The 13,574-nt window shown below is 45.5% G+C and overlaps 1 protein-coding gene across 3 annotated transcripts in view; it reads right to left on the bottom strand.

Annotated features, from left to right (window-relative positions):
* Window positions 1-13,574, bottom strand: part of BTBD11 (BTB domain containing 11) — a 167,380-nt gene that overhangs the window by 152,516 nt on the left and 1,290 nt on the right. The gene's annotated exons all lie outside the window — the stretch shown is intronic.

The raw sequence follows: 13,574 nt of genomic DNA on the forward strand, positions 1-13,574 counted from the left end.
TACATACATATTTAAAAGCAAGTAACCCGCTACCAGAAAAATACTTAAGTTTTGTATAAGCCAATTATCCTCTGTGGTAAAAAGATCAGATAAACACAGTTTTGAAAGTGTGTGGTTAGAAAATGATTAAATGTATCATTTTGGCTCTTTTATAACAAATTAAAAGATGAGTCTGACAAATTCTTTCATTTCATATCACTAAATAAATCTTCCAACAGAAAACTGTCACTTAAATTCTCTTCATAAACATCCTATTCAGTTTCAAAGTGGGGAGCAAAAGTGCATTATAAAGTACTTTGAGAAATTTATTGCCTCCATTCTCTGTCCCCGCTCCCACCCATAGTACATAGCAAAGAAAGTGGGAAAACACCTTGGAATCCACCAATACAAAACCAGCCAGAGCTTTGCCTGCCAAAGATACCAGGATCCTTGGCGGTGCCTATAACCCACCCTGTCAGGAGCCAGAGCTGCAGTTCCTGTAAGCCTCTGTCTTCTGTACATGACACAAGCATGACTGTTCAGGGAGTTTACAAGAAATATGAATGAGGGCAGGCAAACCCATCTATCAAAATCCTTGGGAAATGGGAAGTTACATTTCTTACCTCGTTTCTAAGAAAATGAGTTTTACGTGGTGGCACATGGCTGCCTGTTCCTCCACCATTCCCCAACAACCTTCCAGCTCAGGAGCAGATTTCCACCCCCTCTGGACAACAACTACAGCACTAGGGATGGCCACTGACAGCTCCAAGTGTTATGGACACTAGAGATTTAGGAGAGATTACATCATTTTCCCCCACGGAAGGGAAGGCTGGCAGCAAGCTGAACTTTTGTCAGGCATTGGAGAAGCAACACAGGACTGCATTGAATGACACAAAGACAGAAACAGCATTCATCAACACACCCCAAACACGTAGCCAATCTCCACCTCTGGGTTTTGGCCACAACTGAATAAAATATGGAGACTACTCACTGCCTGAGCAGCCCATCCTGCCTCATGTCTTGCTCTGCCTTTCTCCAGGGTCTCCTCCCCACACCATGCTTGGATTCCACATAAGAGGCCACCAGTGAGATCAAACCTTTCCCTGAGGGTACAGCACTCAGCCAAGCACCGCCAGCCTCTCAGACAAATCCATCAGTGATGTCAGAAAGATGACAGACCTCCACCTAGACCTCACTCCTGTTTTCCACAATCCCACGGGGAAACACATGCAGGCAAAGCCTTGAAGTCCACACCCCCTCCATGGCACTTTTCCCCCAGGTCAGTCCCCACAGCTGTCACAAAACACAGGTGTAAGAAAGCAGAGCAGCAGCCTCTGGCACACTCTGGCACATGATGAACACAGAAACCCACTCCCACCATGAGACACATTTTTTTTTAATTTTTCTGTGGATAATCCCAAACAAGCAGGGACAAACTCCTTGGATAGAGGAAGTTGAGCTCAAATGCCCTACATCCAGTTTTAACAGAAATTGTTTTCAGCACTTAATTGCAAGAAAGCCACAATTAATTGTGCTACAGTATCAGTAAACACACTGGTCACATCATTAGAGCCCATTATTTTTCCCTCCAAGAAATTGCATTACTACATTATTGATGCAACAATCCAGTGTAATGAAGTGGTGCTTTGCATCCTTTTTTCTGCTTTACACGAAGTTCACAGTGCTATAGCCCTGATACCCAATTTAGTAAGGGTTGTTTTGGTTGTTTTTTGTTTTTTCCCAGTAGGTCAAAAATTCCAGTTAACAATCTAAAAAACAGCTGCAGAAGATGTTAAAACACCTGTCCCTAATCAACTGCAAAGGCTTGGGTTTTTATTTGATACAACTCAAAATTACAGCTATTACTAAATACTCTGCTTCAACAGTGAATATTTTTACCTCATATTTTTACTTGGACAGACTATTTTCAGAAAGGCATTCAAGACAGATTATGCCAGAAAGCAGTAAAATAGCAAGCAAGCTGCTTATGTAAATACTGAACTTCTTTGAACTTAAGGGGAAAGCAAAGGAGCAGCATCCAGAAGGTCACCACTCCTAATGAAGAGAGCATGTATGAAACACAGGGAAGAAGAGTTGCCCATGCCACAATGGCAAAAGAAAACCTAGAGAAGTGATCATGAACGGAGCTCAGAAGAGTAGAACACTCAGTCCTGAGGTTCTTACTCATTCACAGGATTACTGAAAGCAATAAAGGTTATTCCTGTGATACTGCAGGAAGCAGCCTCAGTTTGCAGTGCCCATCAGCAGAGAATGGCTCTGTAGCACAAAGGGCAGCAACACCCACATTGCACATCTTGTGCAATGCCTACAAAGGCTGTCCAAGCAAAGCTTTGGCTAAAACACAAACCAGTACTTCCTCTGCAATTATTAATATAGGATTAATATAATCTTTAGAAATAGTCCGTGTGCATAACCCAGGCACGCTGTTTCCCAGCCACTCCTTTGCAATTATACAGTTCCACAAACCCCTGCTATGCTGGGAAAAGGAGAAGGGCTCTTTAGAGTAACTTCAAATTTACTCTTTCAGTCTTGCATCTTGGCTTTATGCAAAAAATTCAGCAGTTGCTCAAGTTCCCACTTTGCCACTCAGTCCCTTGCATGGTGCAATCACAGAATCCCCAGATGCCTTCTTTCTGAACCAAATAACACCACCGTGGTTGGCTATCACTGTACAGAAACAATCCCCATGGGGCCCCCCCCACCAAATTTCATTATCTTTTCTGCTGTTTGCTCTGTTCTTTCTCTTTCTGGAAATCAGGCTATGAAACTGAACTAATTACTCCAGGCTCAGAGGATGTTTTATGTGGTGTGCTGAATTGTTTTAATTTTTCCTTATGCCACGGCCAACATTTGTGTTTAAATACCAACAGTTTTTTCTGCATATCAGTGCAATGTCAACAGCACTGCAAACCTCTAATGGAAGAAGGAACAGAACTCACCTAAATTATGCTTCTCAAGTCACAGTCAAGGGGAGAAGTAAACTAACAAGTCCTCATTTTCTTAACACCTCTTCCCTCTAAGTGCTGTCCTTGCCCCAAAAAAAGGATATTTCCCAGAGACTCGCCCAACTCAGACCCTACCAGACCAGAAAATGTGTAAATCCCAATGCTAAAGACCCCAGTGTCTGCACTCCACCCTCTCACTCCAGACAGGAATGTCTTACCAGCACTGTCAGAAATATGCAACATGGATTGCACAAGCAGTCGATGCTACAGGTTTAAATCTGCTCAGCAGCCAGCTTTGTAGCCAGTTTTGCAGTTGGGATGTGTCTGCACGGTTTGCATGAGAAGCACCTATTAAGCAGGCAGTCGCAGCCTGGTTCCAGGTAAACTTCCAGGGAGTCTCAAAACATAGCCCTAGGTTGGGCAAATCGGAGCCATCTGATCTCAGGCTGACAAAGGCGGCGGACAGGGTCCTGTCCAGAGGAAAACCCTGCCCTGTCTCCTCAGTCAGTGAAAGAAGTCACCTGCAATAGTGGCTGACACCTGAGCATCCAGCCACAAACCTCAGAAAACACTTAGTGACTCACCAGGTCCTGCCTCACACAGCCTGTAATCAGAACACCACCAGCCCAGATAAGGCAGTGTTCTCCCACCCATCTGGTAACTCGAGTCCCTCCACAACCTCAAGGTCCATCTTGTGCCTTTCCCTCCCCAGGACACCCCTGGTCAGAGGAGGCAGAGTCAGCAGACATCAGCATCCTCATCTGCTCTGGTGGTTTGAGGGCTCTCATCAGCACAGGTCTCCTTATAAAACCTGCCAATTATCCCACGCATAGGCAGTTTCTGTGTGCTGAAAAGAGGTGACAGCCCATATATCCTTCCGGAAGATCAGTTAGACTATCTGTACACTTAAGAAGGAATGAGTTTTGGCTAGGGTGTTTTTCTCTTGCTGTATTTAATCTTGCTTTAGAAGCCTTCAGCCACCACAGTCTAACCGCTGATGCGTGTCAGGCAGACAGCGTCACCAACTTACTTATCTTGCTCCCAGCATTCTGCTGCAAGAACATTGCTGCCTAAGCTCATCCTTTGCATTACACAGGTGTTTATGCCATTCCTACATTTAATCCTGTGGAATATTTCAAACTGCTCCTCCTTGTCTTACCCATCCTCTACGAAACACGCTCTTTAAGATGGAAGCAAGGCATCATATGCGTTCCCACAGGCAGGTATTTTCCATCAAAAAGAATCTGCACCTTGCTAGCGTCTGTCCCTGCACTCAGTCAGCTTGCAAAACTGTTTTCATTCTCCAGAAACAGTTGATACATAAGGCAATTCTCTTCTGAGCATACTGGTATAATGAAGAACTAGTTAATAAGTAAAGCACAGCAGCAAAGCAACAGCAGGTCCTAACTACTGAGGGACAGCTACACTTGGGGTGGGGTTTTTTCCCAGGTTAGAAAAATCGCCTATTTTGAAACTCCTCCTCCTCCTCACTGAGAGTATGCCAGATAATTAAACTGAACCACTTATTTTTAAAATCTAATTTACTTTTGAAAATCTACCCTGCCTGACTATTTTTAGAATTTTTCTTATGTGGGCCAGCGGAAATAGGCTAGAGCCAGGTAGCAGAGGGCCTGTGCAATCTTCAAGCTGAACACCATTAATCAGTGAAACAATGGGGAAAAAATCCCTTCAAATTAGGAATAAGTATCTGCAGTGAGGTACTGATACTCATCTTCAGTTTTGGAAAAGCTTATCTTAAGCAAAACTAAGCCTGGGCCTACAGCTTCGACTCAGGAGTTCAATTCTTAATTCTTTAATTTGTTACCAAATGCAAGAGCTGATCTTGGTGTTTGACAGGCTGTCCTTAGCACCAAAATCAGTGGGAATGTTGCCCAAACAAGGACAACAGGACTGGGTTTAGCACTACCTTTGGAACAGCTTGTATCACACAGCACCCTGCACAAGACATGCACTACAGGAGTTAAACAACACAAATAGCACAGGGATACTTTTTCTGAAGTACTGAGGTCTGTGACCCTTATTTTATAAGCACCTAGGGAAATAACAGCAGAGGTACCTGTACCTAGCTCCTAGCAGCTGTCTCTGCTATATGGCAACCCAGAGCAAAATGATACACCTACTCAGACTTACAGTGAATGATTTAATGAAACCCATTTCTGTGATGTGCTGGCATGCAAAGAAATGCCCCTATATTACACAAAAAGAAAAAAAAAAATCTTCTTAGTATTCTCCATTAAAAAAAAGCATCTCAGTGGGCAGACTCTGACCTCTGAAATCTCTCTCATTTCTGCTGGCAGCACTTCCCACTGAAGGTCTGGGAGTCCAGCATCCATCCCCCGGCACCTGGCCCACCTCCCCAGTGGCAGCTTGCCACATTTGTGCTGCTGGCCACATTCACTTCGTAGAAGTGACAGAGAGCTGAGGATGCTTCATCTGGGACAAAGGACTGGGGAGTCTGGGGAGTCCATACGGCCCACAGCACCACAACCTCTGTTTTTCCAAATCCCTGCTGGGTGACATCCCAGAGAGAGGCTTGCAAGGCTTGCTTAGCTCTTTGCAAGAAAAAGCCAACCTTCCCTGACTAGCAACTCGATCACAGCCAAACATAACACATTAGCAAAGGCACTACAGCCCAACAGTGTTTATCCAAAACTACCACAGGGCCAGAGAAACTGCAAAACACTGCAGGATGCAAAGTCTCCTTCAATTATTTAACTGCCTCAAAAATGCAAATACATTCAACATACCTCTGCTGCAACCCCAGCCCCGCTCACTTCCCCCACCTGGGAGCAATATTTCATAGCAGTGCAATTTAAAAACAGGGTGGTTTTATGAATTTTAAAGCCTCAGACTCTTGCAGGTCCAGGTGCTACTCCACAGCACTTGAGGACAGAAATCCGGTCCTTGAAGAGGCCTCTTCTCTAATCTTTTCAGGGATTCCTGTTCTCCTGCTCACTCACCAGCCTGTCCCAAGACCTTTATGGCTGTGTGAAGTCCATGTGCTGTTCACACGAGCAAGGTCTATGCATATAAGAGCTCTGGAAAAGCCACGTAAGGCTGTGAATTTGCTGACCCAGAAGTATCACCAGTCCCTCGCGGCTCAGCTGCAACGCCTTCGTGTGCTCCTATCTCCTGGCGAGCATCCCGCCGCCTCCCACACATCCTGCAGCACTGATCCCTCCCTGCACTTTCCCTTTCAGCCGCCTTAAACCCCCACAGAAAGAGCTTTACGTGTCTCCTGTGCTCCCATGTTTCATTCAGGAGATCCCAGTATCAACATCTGCATCACCGTGGCAGGAAGAGCCCAGTCCCAAGGGTCATGCCAGCCAAGTTCCCACCAAGCACCAACACCAGGCAGCCACACACCACTGCCCACAGGACTTACACCAGGTCTAACACCACACTTTTAAGAGGGTGAACAAGTCCTTCTTCCCTTATCCACCTCTGTCAGCTTGATTCATCAGGCACGCAATCACCTGTCCCGAGGTCTCTTCGTACAGGGGGTCTAATTTTTGTCCTGTTCCTTATTATTAATCCAGTATTGTTTAAACCAAATCAAAGACAATTTCTTTTCCTTCTCAGTGATGAGCCAAGAGAATTCCTGTGGGAAACTCCAAGTCTCTTGAGCACCTTTTCAGCCTCCAAGCTGATCCACATATTTACCAGTGGACACCCTCTCACCATACTATAAAATCTCTTGGATTGTTTTCAGGAACAATTATACCAAAAAAGGGTACTGTGCTTCCTATGAACTCAGCCTAGGAATCAAGGAAGAGGATAAAATACCATTAAGATGACAGGCACCTCTTCAGTGGAGCCCAAGAAAATGGTCATGTCCCATAAGCCATGCTGTAGAATTTTCTCCTTACCCACAAACTGCCAGAGTAAGGAATTGTGATGATGCAAGAGCATCAGCACATCAGGTTAAATTAAGGTGACTGAGACAAGCTTCAGCAAGGTGTCAGTGTGTCTGAGCCCCATCCATGCTGCTGAATTGATCCACACCAACACTGGCTCCTTCTTCAGCTGCTCCCAGGAACATGCCCCTCACTCCTGCTGTCAGATGGAGCCAACAGAATGAGCCTTTTCACTGACTCATTTCACCTGATCAGTGCCCTCCTCTCTTCTGTTTTTGCAAGGGAGAAATGCAGCCCTATGGAAAGCAAAAGGAGTGACTTGACATCAGATTTTATCTCCTCAAATCCTTAGGATAACTATGTCACCTTCTGGGAAAATGGGAAGCTTACGCATTGCCAGACAAATGTGGCCACTGATGGAAAGTCTGTTGTTGTAGGAAACCCCTGAAAGCAAGGGCAGACCAAGAACCAACCACATGTGATCACTTGGCTAGCACAGTCCTTCACAATGCCTGTGTTTAGGCTGGCCACGCAAGCTCTGGGGTAATTTTCACTTAATGTCTTTTGAAATCTTTACAATACTTATCAGGTACATAACAGTTACAGATTTCTACAGAGATGGTGCAGTATGTTGCTTTTGGTCAGCAAGTATACAAGGACAAGAGCAAAGAAAGAAAATAGCCCCTATGTATTTCTTATGCCTTGCTAAAGCCTCTTATACCCTGGGCAAAGGAAAACAGCCTGCAGACAGAGCCATGGGCAGGAGTGCTGGCACAAAGGGACTGGCAGGAAGGCACCACTGCGAGAGCTGGACACGATGGCCCAGCCTGGGAAACTGAGGCAGCAGGAATCTTGAAAGTGGGAGGAGACCAGGAAAATGAACAGGCACTGATGTGATTCACCATCCACCAAGCATCCACTTTAGCCCCCACAAGGACACAGAATGCCACCCTGCTCAGGGACATGAACGGTGGCAGTTCTGCTGCTCATCACACTCACTGCAAGAAAACACAGCCTGGTGATGAACTCCCTCATCCATCCCCTCCTTGCTCTTCCTGTACATCTTTTTCTGGGCCAGCAACAGAAATATTTTGCATGAAAGCTGCTCATTTCAGCAAACCACCTAAAAGGAGCCCCCCCACTCTTTCTGCACTACACATTGGCCAGAGGAAATTATTCCAGGCAGAGGACTTAATTCCCAACGCCCATGTGCTACAAGAAACAGCTCTCTCCTCCTCTGGTGTCATCTCATAGAGCAGGGCTTTCTTCTTTCACACCTGCATTCGGGGAAAGCTGAGGGAAAGACCATAAAGCTTTTTTTCTAACTTTTGAGATAGGAGAACTCAACCCCTAACCAGGCAGGGGAGAAGGGGTTCAGGCTGTAGATGTTCCCAGCCACTGCATTACCGTGTATTTACTCTGGACAATGTGGAAGGTTTGTGACTGACAACCAACTGCTTGGTATGACACACACTGCAGAAACACCAGCACACCAAGAGTGGCGTCTTTTCCATTTTTATTAACTCTGAGCAGTGGAAGAGAGAGAATTTGCAGCAGCACTAGGAAAAGGAGCAAAGTTGTCCCAAATGTTCATCTGCACCTTATGTCATCAGTTCACAGGACGGCTGAAAAACTACATGAAGCCTGTCAGCACGCAGCAAAAAAACCCAGGAACCCAATATACTGCTCTAACTATAGTGTTATTCCCCTAACATGCTCCTTGTATACACAATCACATTTCCAATCATCATTCCAAAGCCTCATTTACATCAGAAACTAAGTAATGTAGATGCAGCCTGAAAACTCCCTAGTGTGGCCAAGGCTATAAATGCTATTAAGGTACTTTCCAACATGACAAAAGGAATAATCATATTGGCAAACATAAGCTTTATGATTATCCTGGGTGCCTCCAGTATAACCATTTCTGGGTTGTTTGTTTTTTTTTTAATGTTAGATTCATAACTGAAACAAATTACATGAATCAAAACATCCAGAGAGGAAACAAAACTTCATCACCCAGTGAGTCAAATCTCAACCTCCCAATGGGTCTTTATTTCCCAGTCCTACCCTTGCTCCCTTTTCAAGGTATCCTCTCAAGGCAACAGAGGTTTTCAAGAAGGACACACAGACACAGAGAATGATCCTTGTGTTCCACTTCTGCCACCACCAGGTGTCAAAGCAACCCACCCCAATACAGAGAAGGAGCCTAGTTTCTGCACCGCCATCCCAGCTCCCACCAGCATCACTGGCTACAAACCACAAACAGTCAAAACCTTCCGCCCTTTGGGGTCTTGTCCGTCTCTCCCCGCCCAGAATGGAGAGACAAATTCACAACTTGTTCAAAGAGGGTGTGGAAGTTTGCTTGGGAGGCTGTCAGGTAAGAGAATCAAATAAAACTACATATTATTTGTTGCACCACCACTCATGTCAACCTCAAGTGCCCTGGAATAGAGGGGAAAAACACAACAGCAATGACCTCTAAGTATAATATACTGACACATATAAGAAACTTCAACTATATTTCTTTTTTCTTAAGCAGCAAAAAATACAACAGAAACATAACGGGGGGTGGAGGGGGAAGGATATTCTTGGAATTACAGTTTAAAATAAGGCCAAGAAAATAGCATAAAATTCCATTTTGTGCCCAAATATTCCCCTATCATCTTAGCTGAAATAAGTTTTAGATTGATTTTTACGCTGCCCCTAAGGCCATAATGGCATCCTGAATGGTTCAATTACAGCAAAAAGCAGAGAAGTAACAGATAACAGTACGCTTGCCAGTAAAAGAAGGGTATGGTCTCTGTGTGCACACATGTATGTATACACATGAATCAAAACTGAAAAGAATTTATTGATTTGGTTAAGCTGTGCTAATACATTGGTACTGCTCATTTGCTCGGAGTCCCCCTAGTTCGCCTGAATTAGGAGAAGAGGCTGAGGTTACACTGAGGTTAGCTGACACGTGTCAGCCAAGCCTGACCTAATCCTGGGCTTCTAACTAGTTTGAGCTTCTCTAAATAATATTAAGAAGAGGAAGAAACCACAAGGATGCAGTTGGCTTCCCAATTACTATTTTTAGAAGCTGTACACAAACCGACAAGGCAGAGTTGTGCATGCTGACTCCTCCACAGAAAACTTCACCCTGTGATCCCCCAGCTGTGTACCTCCCACCAAAAGTTGTGTCACTAAGACATGGTGACCCCCGAAGAGTGAAACAGGAAAAATTAATTTTCTCAACTCTGTATTAATTCAAGTGTTGTCTAATACCATCCCTCCTCCCGGTGAAAGAGGACCTCCATAACACGAAGCAGGTGACTTTGAGCTACTTGGACCTGCCATCCAAGCTCCTCCATTAAAACAACATCCATGGAGTTACGCCAATGATTTGCATTGGATCCAAGACCTGGGGAAACTTCACATTCATCTCAAAGCATTTCTCAGATCTGGCATAAAAGTAAGGGTCTGATGAGCAATAAAGAAACTAAAATAATATGGCTTAAACCACAGAGGTGCCAGCTTTTACTGCTTTTCATTGAGCACACAGTATTTTTCTCCCCCTGTTCCAAGGGAAATAACACTCCGTGCAACTGTTATAGGATGTAAAACGTGCACTGTGCTGTTCAGACGAAGCTCATAATTGAAACATTTAAACATCAGTGAAATCCCAAACGTAAAGTTTTTCATTTTCATTCAGCCATAGAGTTAAAATTCTGGGGGGAGAGTGGAAACTACTATCTCAGAGTGCTTTTAAGGTCTATTTTTTCTGATATAGTAATCAGAAAGATAAGCTCAGTCAATATGCCAGCAGCTGCTGCCATACTCCAGAGGCTCGCTGCCGATGGCATCGCCTGCTTTGCCTTTGTCATCCTTGCCCTGTCCCACACATAAGGTTATCAAAGGGCTTATCACAGGACACATGGCCTGCTGCCTGCAACACATGAAGGAGTGCCACTACCTTCATCCACAGGCTTTTGACCATGCAAGAGCAACCAGCAGGCTCCTGTTGGAGAGTGGGGCTCCCATTGAGGCAGCTGTCCAAGCTCAGGCCAAACACACGCAAAAGGAGCCCAGCAGGGTCAAGGGCCATAGAAAGAACCGGCTCAAACATCTTTGTCTGAAGGCACATGACCATCATTTATAGGAAGGAGAAGGTTATCTTGCAATACTGATCTTATTCAGCAGCTTCCAAGATGACCGAGTATGACATCAGGCTAAAAAAACTCAGCTGAAACCACGAAACACTCTGCACAACTTACAGAGAAGCCCTGAAAGGCTGGTTTGTGTCTGGCAGATCCTCAGACCATCCTCCCCAACACTCGTGTTCACAAACTCTGTTAGAGCCATCTTGGACTGCATCATGCACAAACTCATGTTCTTTACATACTTGCATCCCATGATCTTCATGGGTTGCCTGTTTCACAGTCTGGATGAACTTTAAGGTGTTGAATTTCACCTGGAAATTTGTCAAAGGTTTGACATTTCCTCCCAATGAAAGGCACCTCTCCCCACAAAAACATGCCTGCAGATAAGGTACTGCTGCAGAGTCTGCTTTTGCACTGCTTTCCATCCCCTGCCTTCACTCAAATCACACTGGCCATGAAAAGGACCCCACCACTGCTCCTTGTCCACACCTGCTGGACCAAATCCACTGATTCCAGTGCTTGTGTGTTCACGTGCAACCCAGCTGGGAAATGACTCCCCAACTTACAGAACCTCAGGAATACAAGACCTGTCTCTTCTCCTGGAGAGGGGCAAAGGGATGTGAGCAGTCTGCTACCTGTTAAGTTGTGCTATCATGGTGTTTCAAGTACTGAGGACAGAAGAAGGATGAACTTGTGGTTAGGCCACCAAACAGAGATGCAGCTTCCAGAAATCCAAGCCTTCTGCCACAGATGGCCCCAACAGCTTCAAGCTGGTCAAAAAATCTCTCAGACCAGACTTCCCCACCTGTTTTTAGTGCCTGAGAAAGAAACATTTGCAACCAAACATGGAGCATTCAAGACATCAAAATGGTGAGGACTATATAAACAGATACTTCACTGGTGAAGAAACAGACTGATGTGCTTAATGGTGTATAATGCCTGGTTTAGTTACCTTGAAAGAACTTAAGAGCAGGCAACACACCCCTGGATTAAAAGTAAATAAACATTTACAGCAGTAAAAAATGGCTTTTACTGTAAGGAGGCCTGGCTCTTGCTTGCACCTGTAACTCTAAATATATTTAACATGCCAAACTATGTATTATAAGATGCTCAAAAGCAAAACAACATTATAGACATTTGCATAGAAATCAGGTAGGCATAGGGAGAGAGGCAACACAAAATGGATAACTTGCTAGGGTCTGATTCAAACATCTTAGAAAAATGCTATTTGCTCAACTCAGGACTGAGCTACCAAGAAGATTTGTGGCAGCTAAAACTACAATAAAATGGAGATGAAAACTCTGTTTTGTGCCTCTAGAAGGAAGATAAATGAGGGTCAGAATGAAGTTCATTTAAATCCACTGAGCTGATACAGAGGGAGTTAGAGAGAGCCGCAGAACAAAATGAAAGGCTCGGTAGGAGCCTGCACAGCCAGTGCTGCAATGTCAGAAACGCAACACAGTGCCATCTGAAACCTACAGGCACCACAGCAGGACTCAGGGAAAAAAACAACGGTGGCACTCCTGGGGAAGCCATCCCTGCCTGCACCAGCACTGGAATAACACACCGGGGTCCTGCGACACAAGCCCCCGAGCTCAGATGCATTTTGAGGGGTGGTTCAGCGAAGCCTCTGGGGAGGAGGTCCACTGCTGGAGTAAAACCACCAGAGGAACAGACCTAAGCGACATCTATTTGCAGCAGAGAGGAATATCTGCTCCTTTCTTTTGCTCCCACTTGGCGTTCTCCTTTGGGTCTCTTATGGGATAGAAGGTGCCTTAAGACAATAGATAATTAGCTGTAATGCATCCTCTGTGGCTTTAACAACTTAACAAGGCTTATCTGGAGACGTGATCTAGGCTTCCAGTTACCCTTGTTCTCCCAGTTCCCTTCCTCTTCCACACCCCCCTCCCCAAATATTTGCATCTCAGCTTGACAGGTATTTTGAATTTTAGCTTAATAAAAGTGTTTGCATGTGTCTGTGCACGCTTAGGAGAAGCTATGAAAAAAACACCCTATCTTAACTCTTCCTCCCTGAAACACGTCTCGTTCCATTTTCCCTTCCCTGACAAACAGAGGGAGCTGAAATAAGGAACATCAACTTTGGAATGCCACTCTACCGAAGGATAACTTATTAAAAATATTAGATTCATCGTTTAAAAAACGAAGGGGAAAAATGCCCAGGAAGTTGATGCATCACGGTGTTGCATTTGTGTCAAGCTCTGAGAAAACATGCAGCAACATGAATGAAATCTGTCCAGAAAGACTGCATTTCAGCGCCAACCACGCAATCGCTGGCCAAACCACTGCATATGTAACAAAAGTTTGATCTCGCCTGCAAGCGCTCAGCTGCGCTTCTGCCATTTCCTGTGGAAAACTGAAGCTCTGAACCACTGTCTCTCAGCCAGCCCTCGCCGACACCCAGCCAGCTGCCCCTGAATTCACGCCCATCACGCCGCGGCAGGCGGGCGGGGAGCCCCGGCAGAGCCGTGCGGGGGATGCTCGGCAGCTCCGCGCAGCCCTCCCCGGGCCGGGCAGCGCCGTGCAGGGGCAGCCGCGCCGCTGCTCCCCGCCAGCCCCCGGCCCCGGCGGCAGGTGCGGCGGCGGCCCGC

The sequence above is a fragment of the Passer montanus genome, unplaced genomic scaffold, assembly GCF_014805655.1.
Source record: "Passer montanus isolate IOZ18808 unplaced genomic scaffold, ASM1480565v1 scaffold55, whole genome shotgun sequence".
Taxonomy (NCBI): domain Eukaryota; kingdom Metazoa; phylum Chordata; class Aves; order Passeriformes; family Passeridae; genus Passer; species Passer montanus.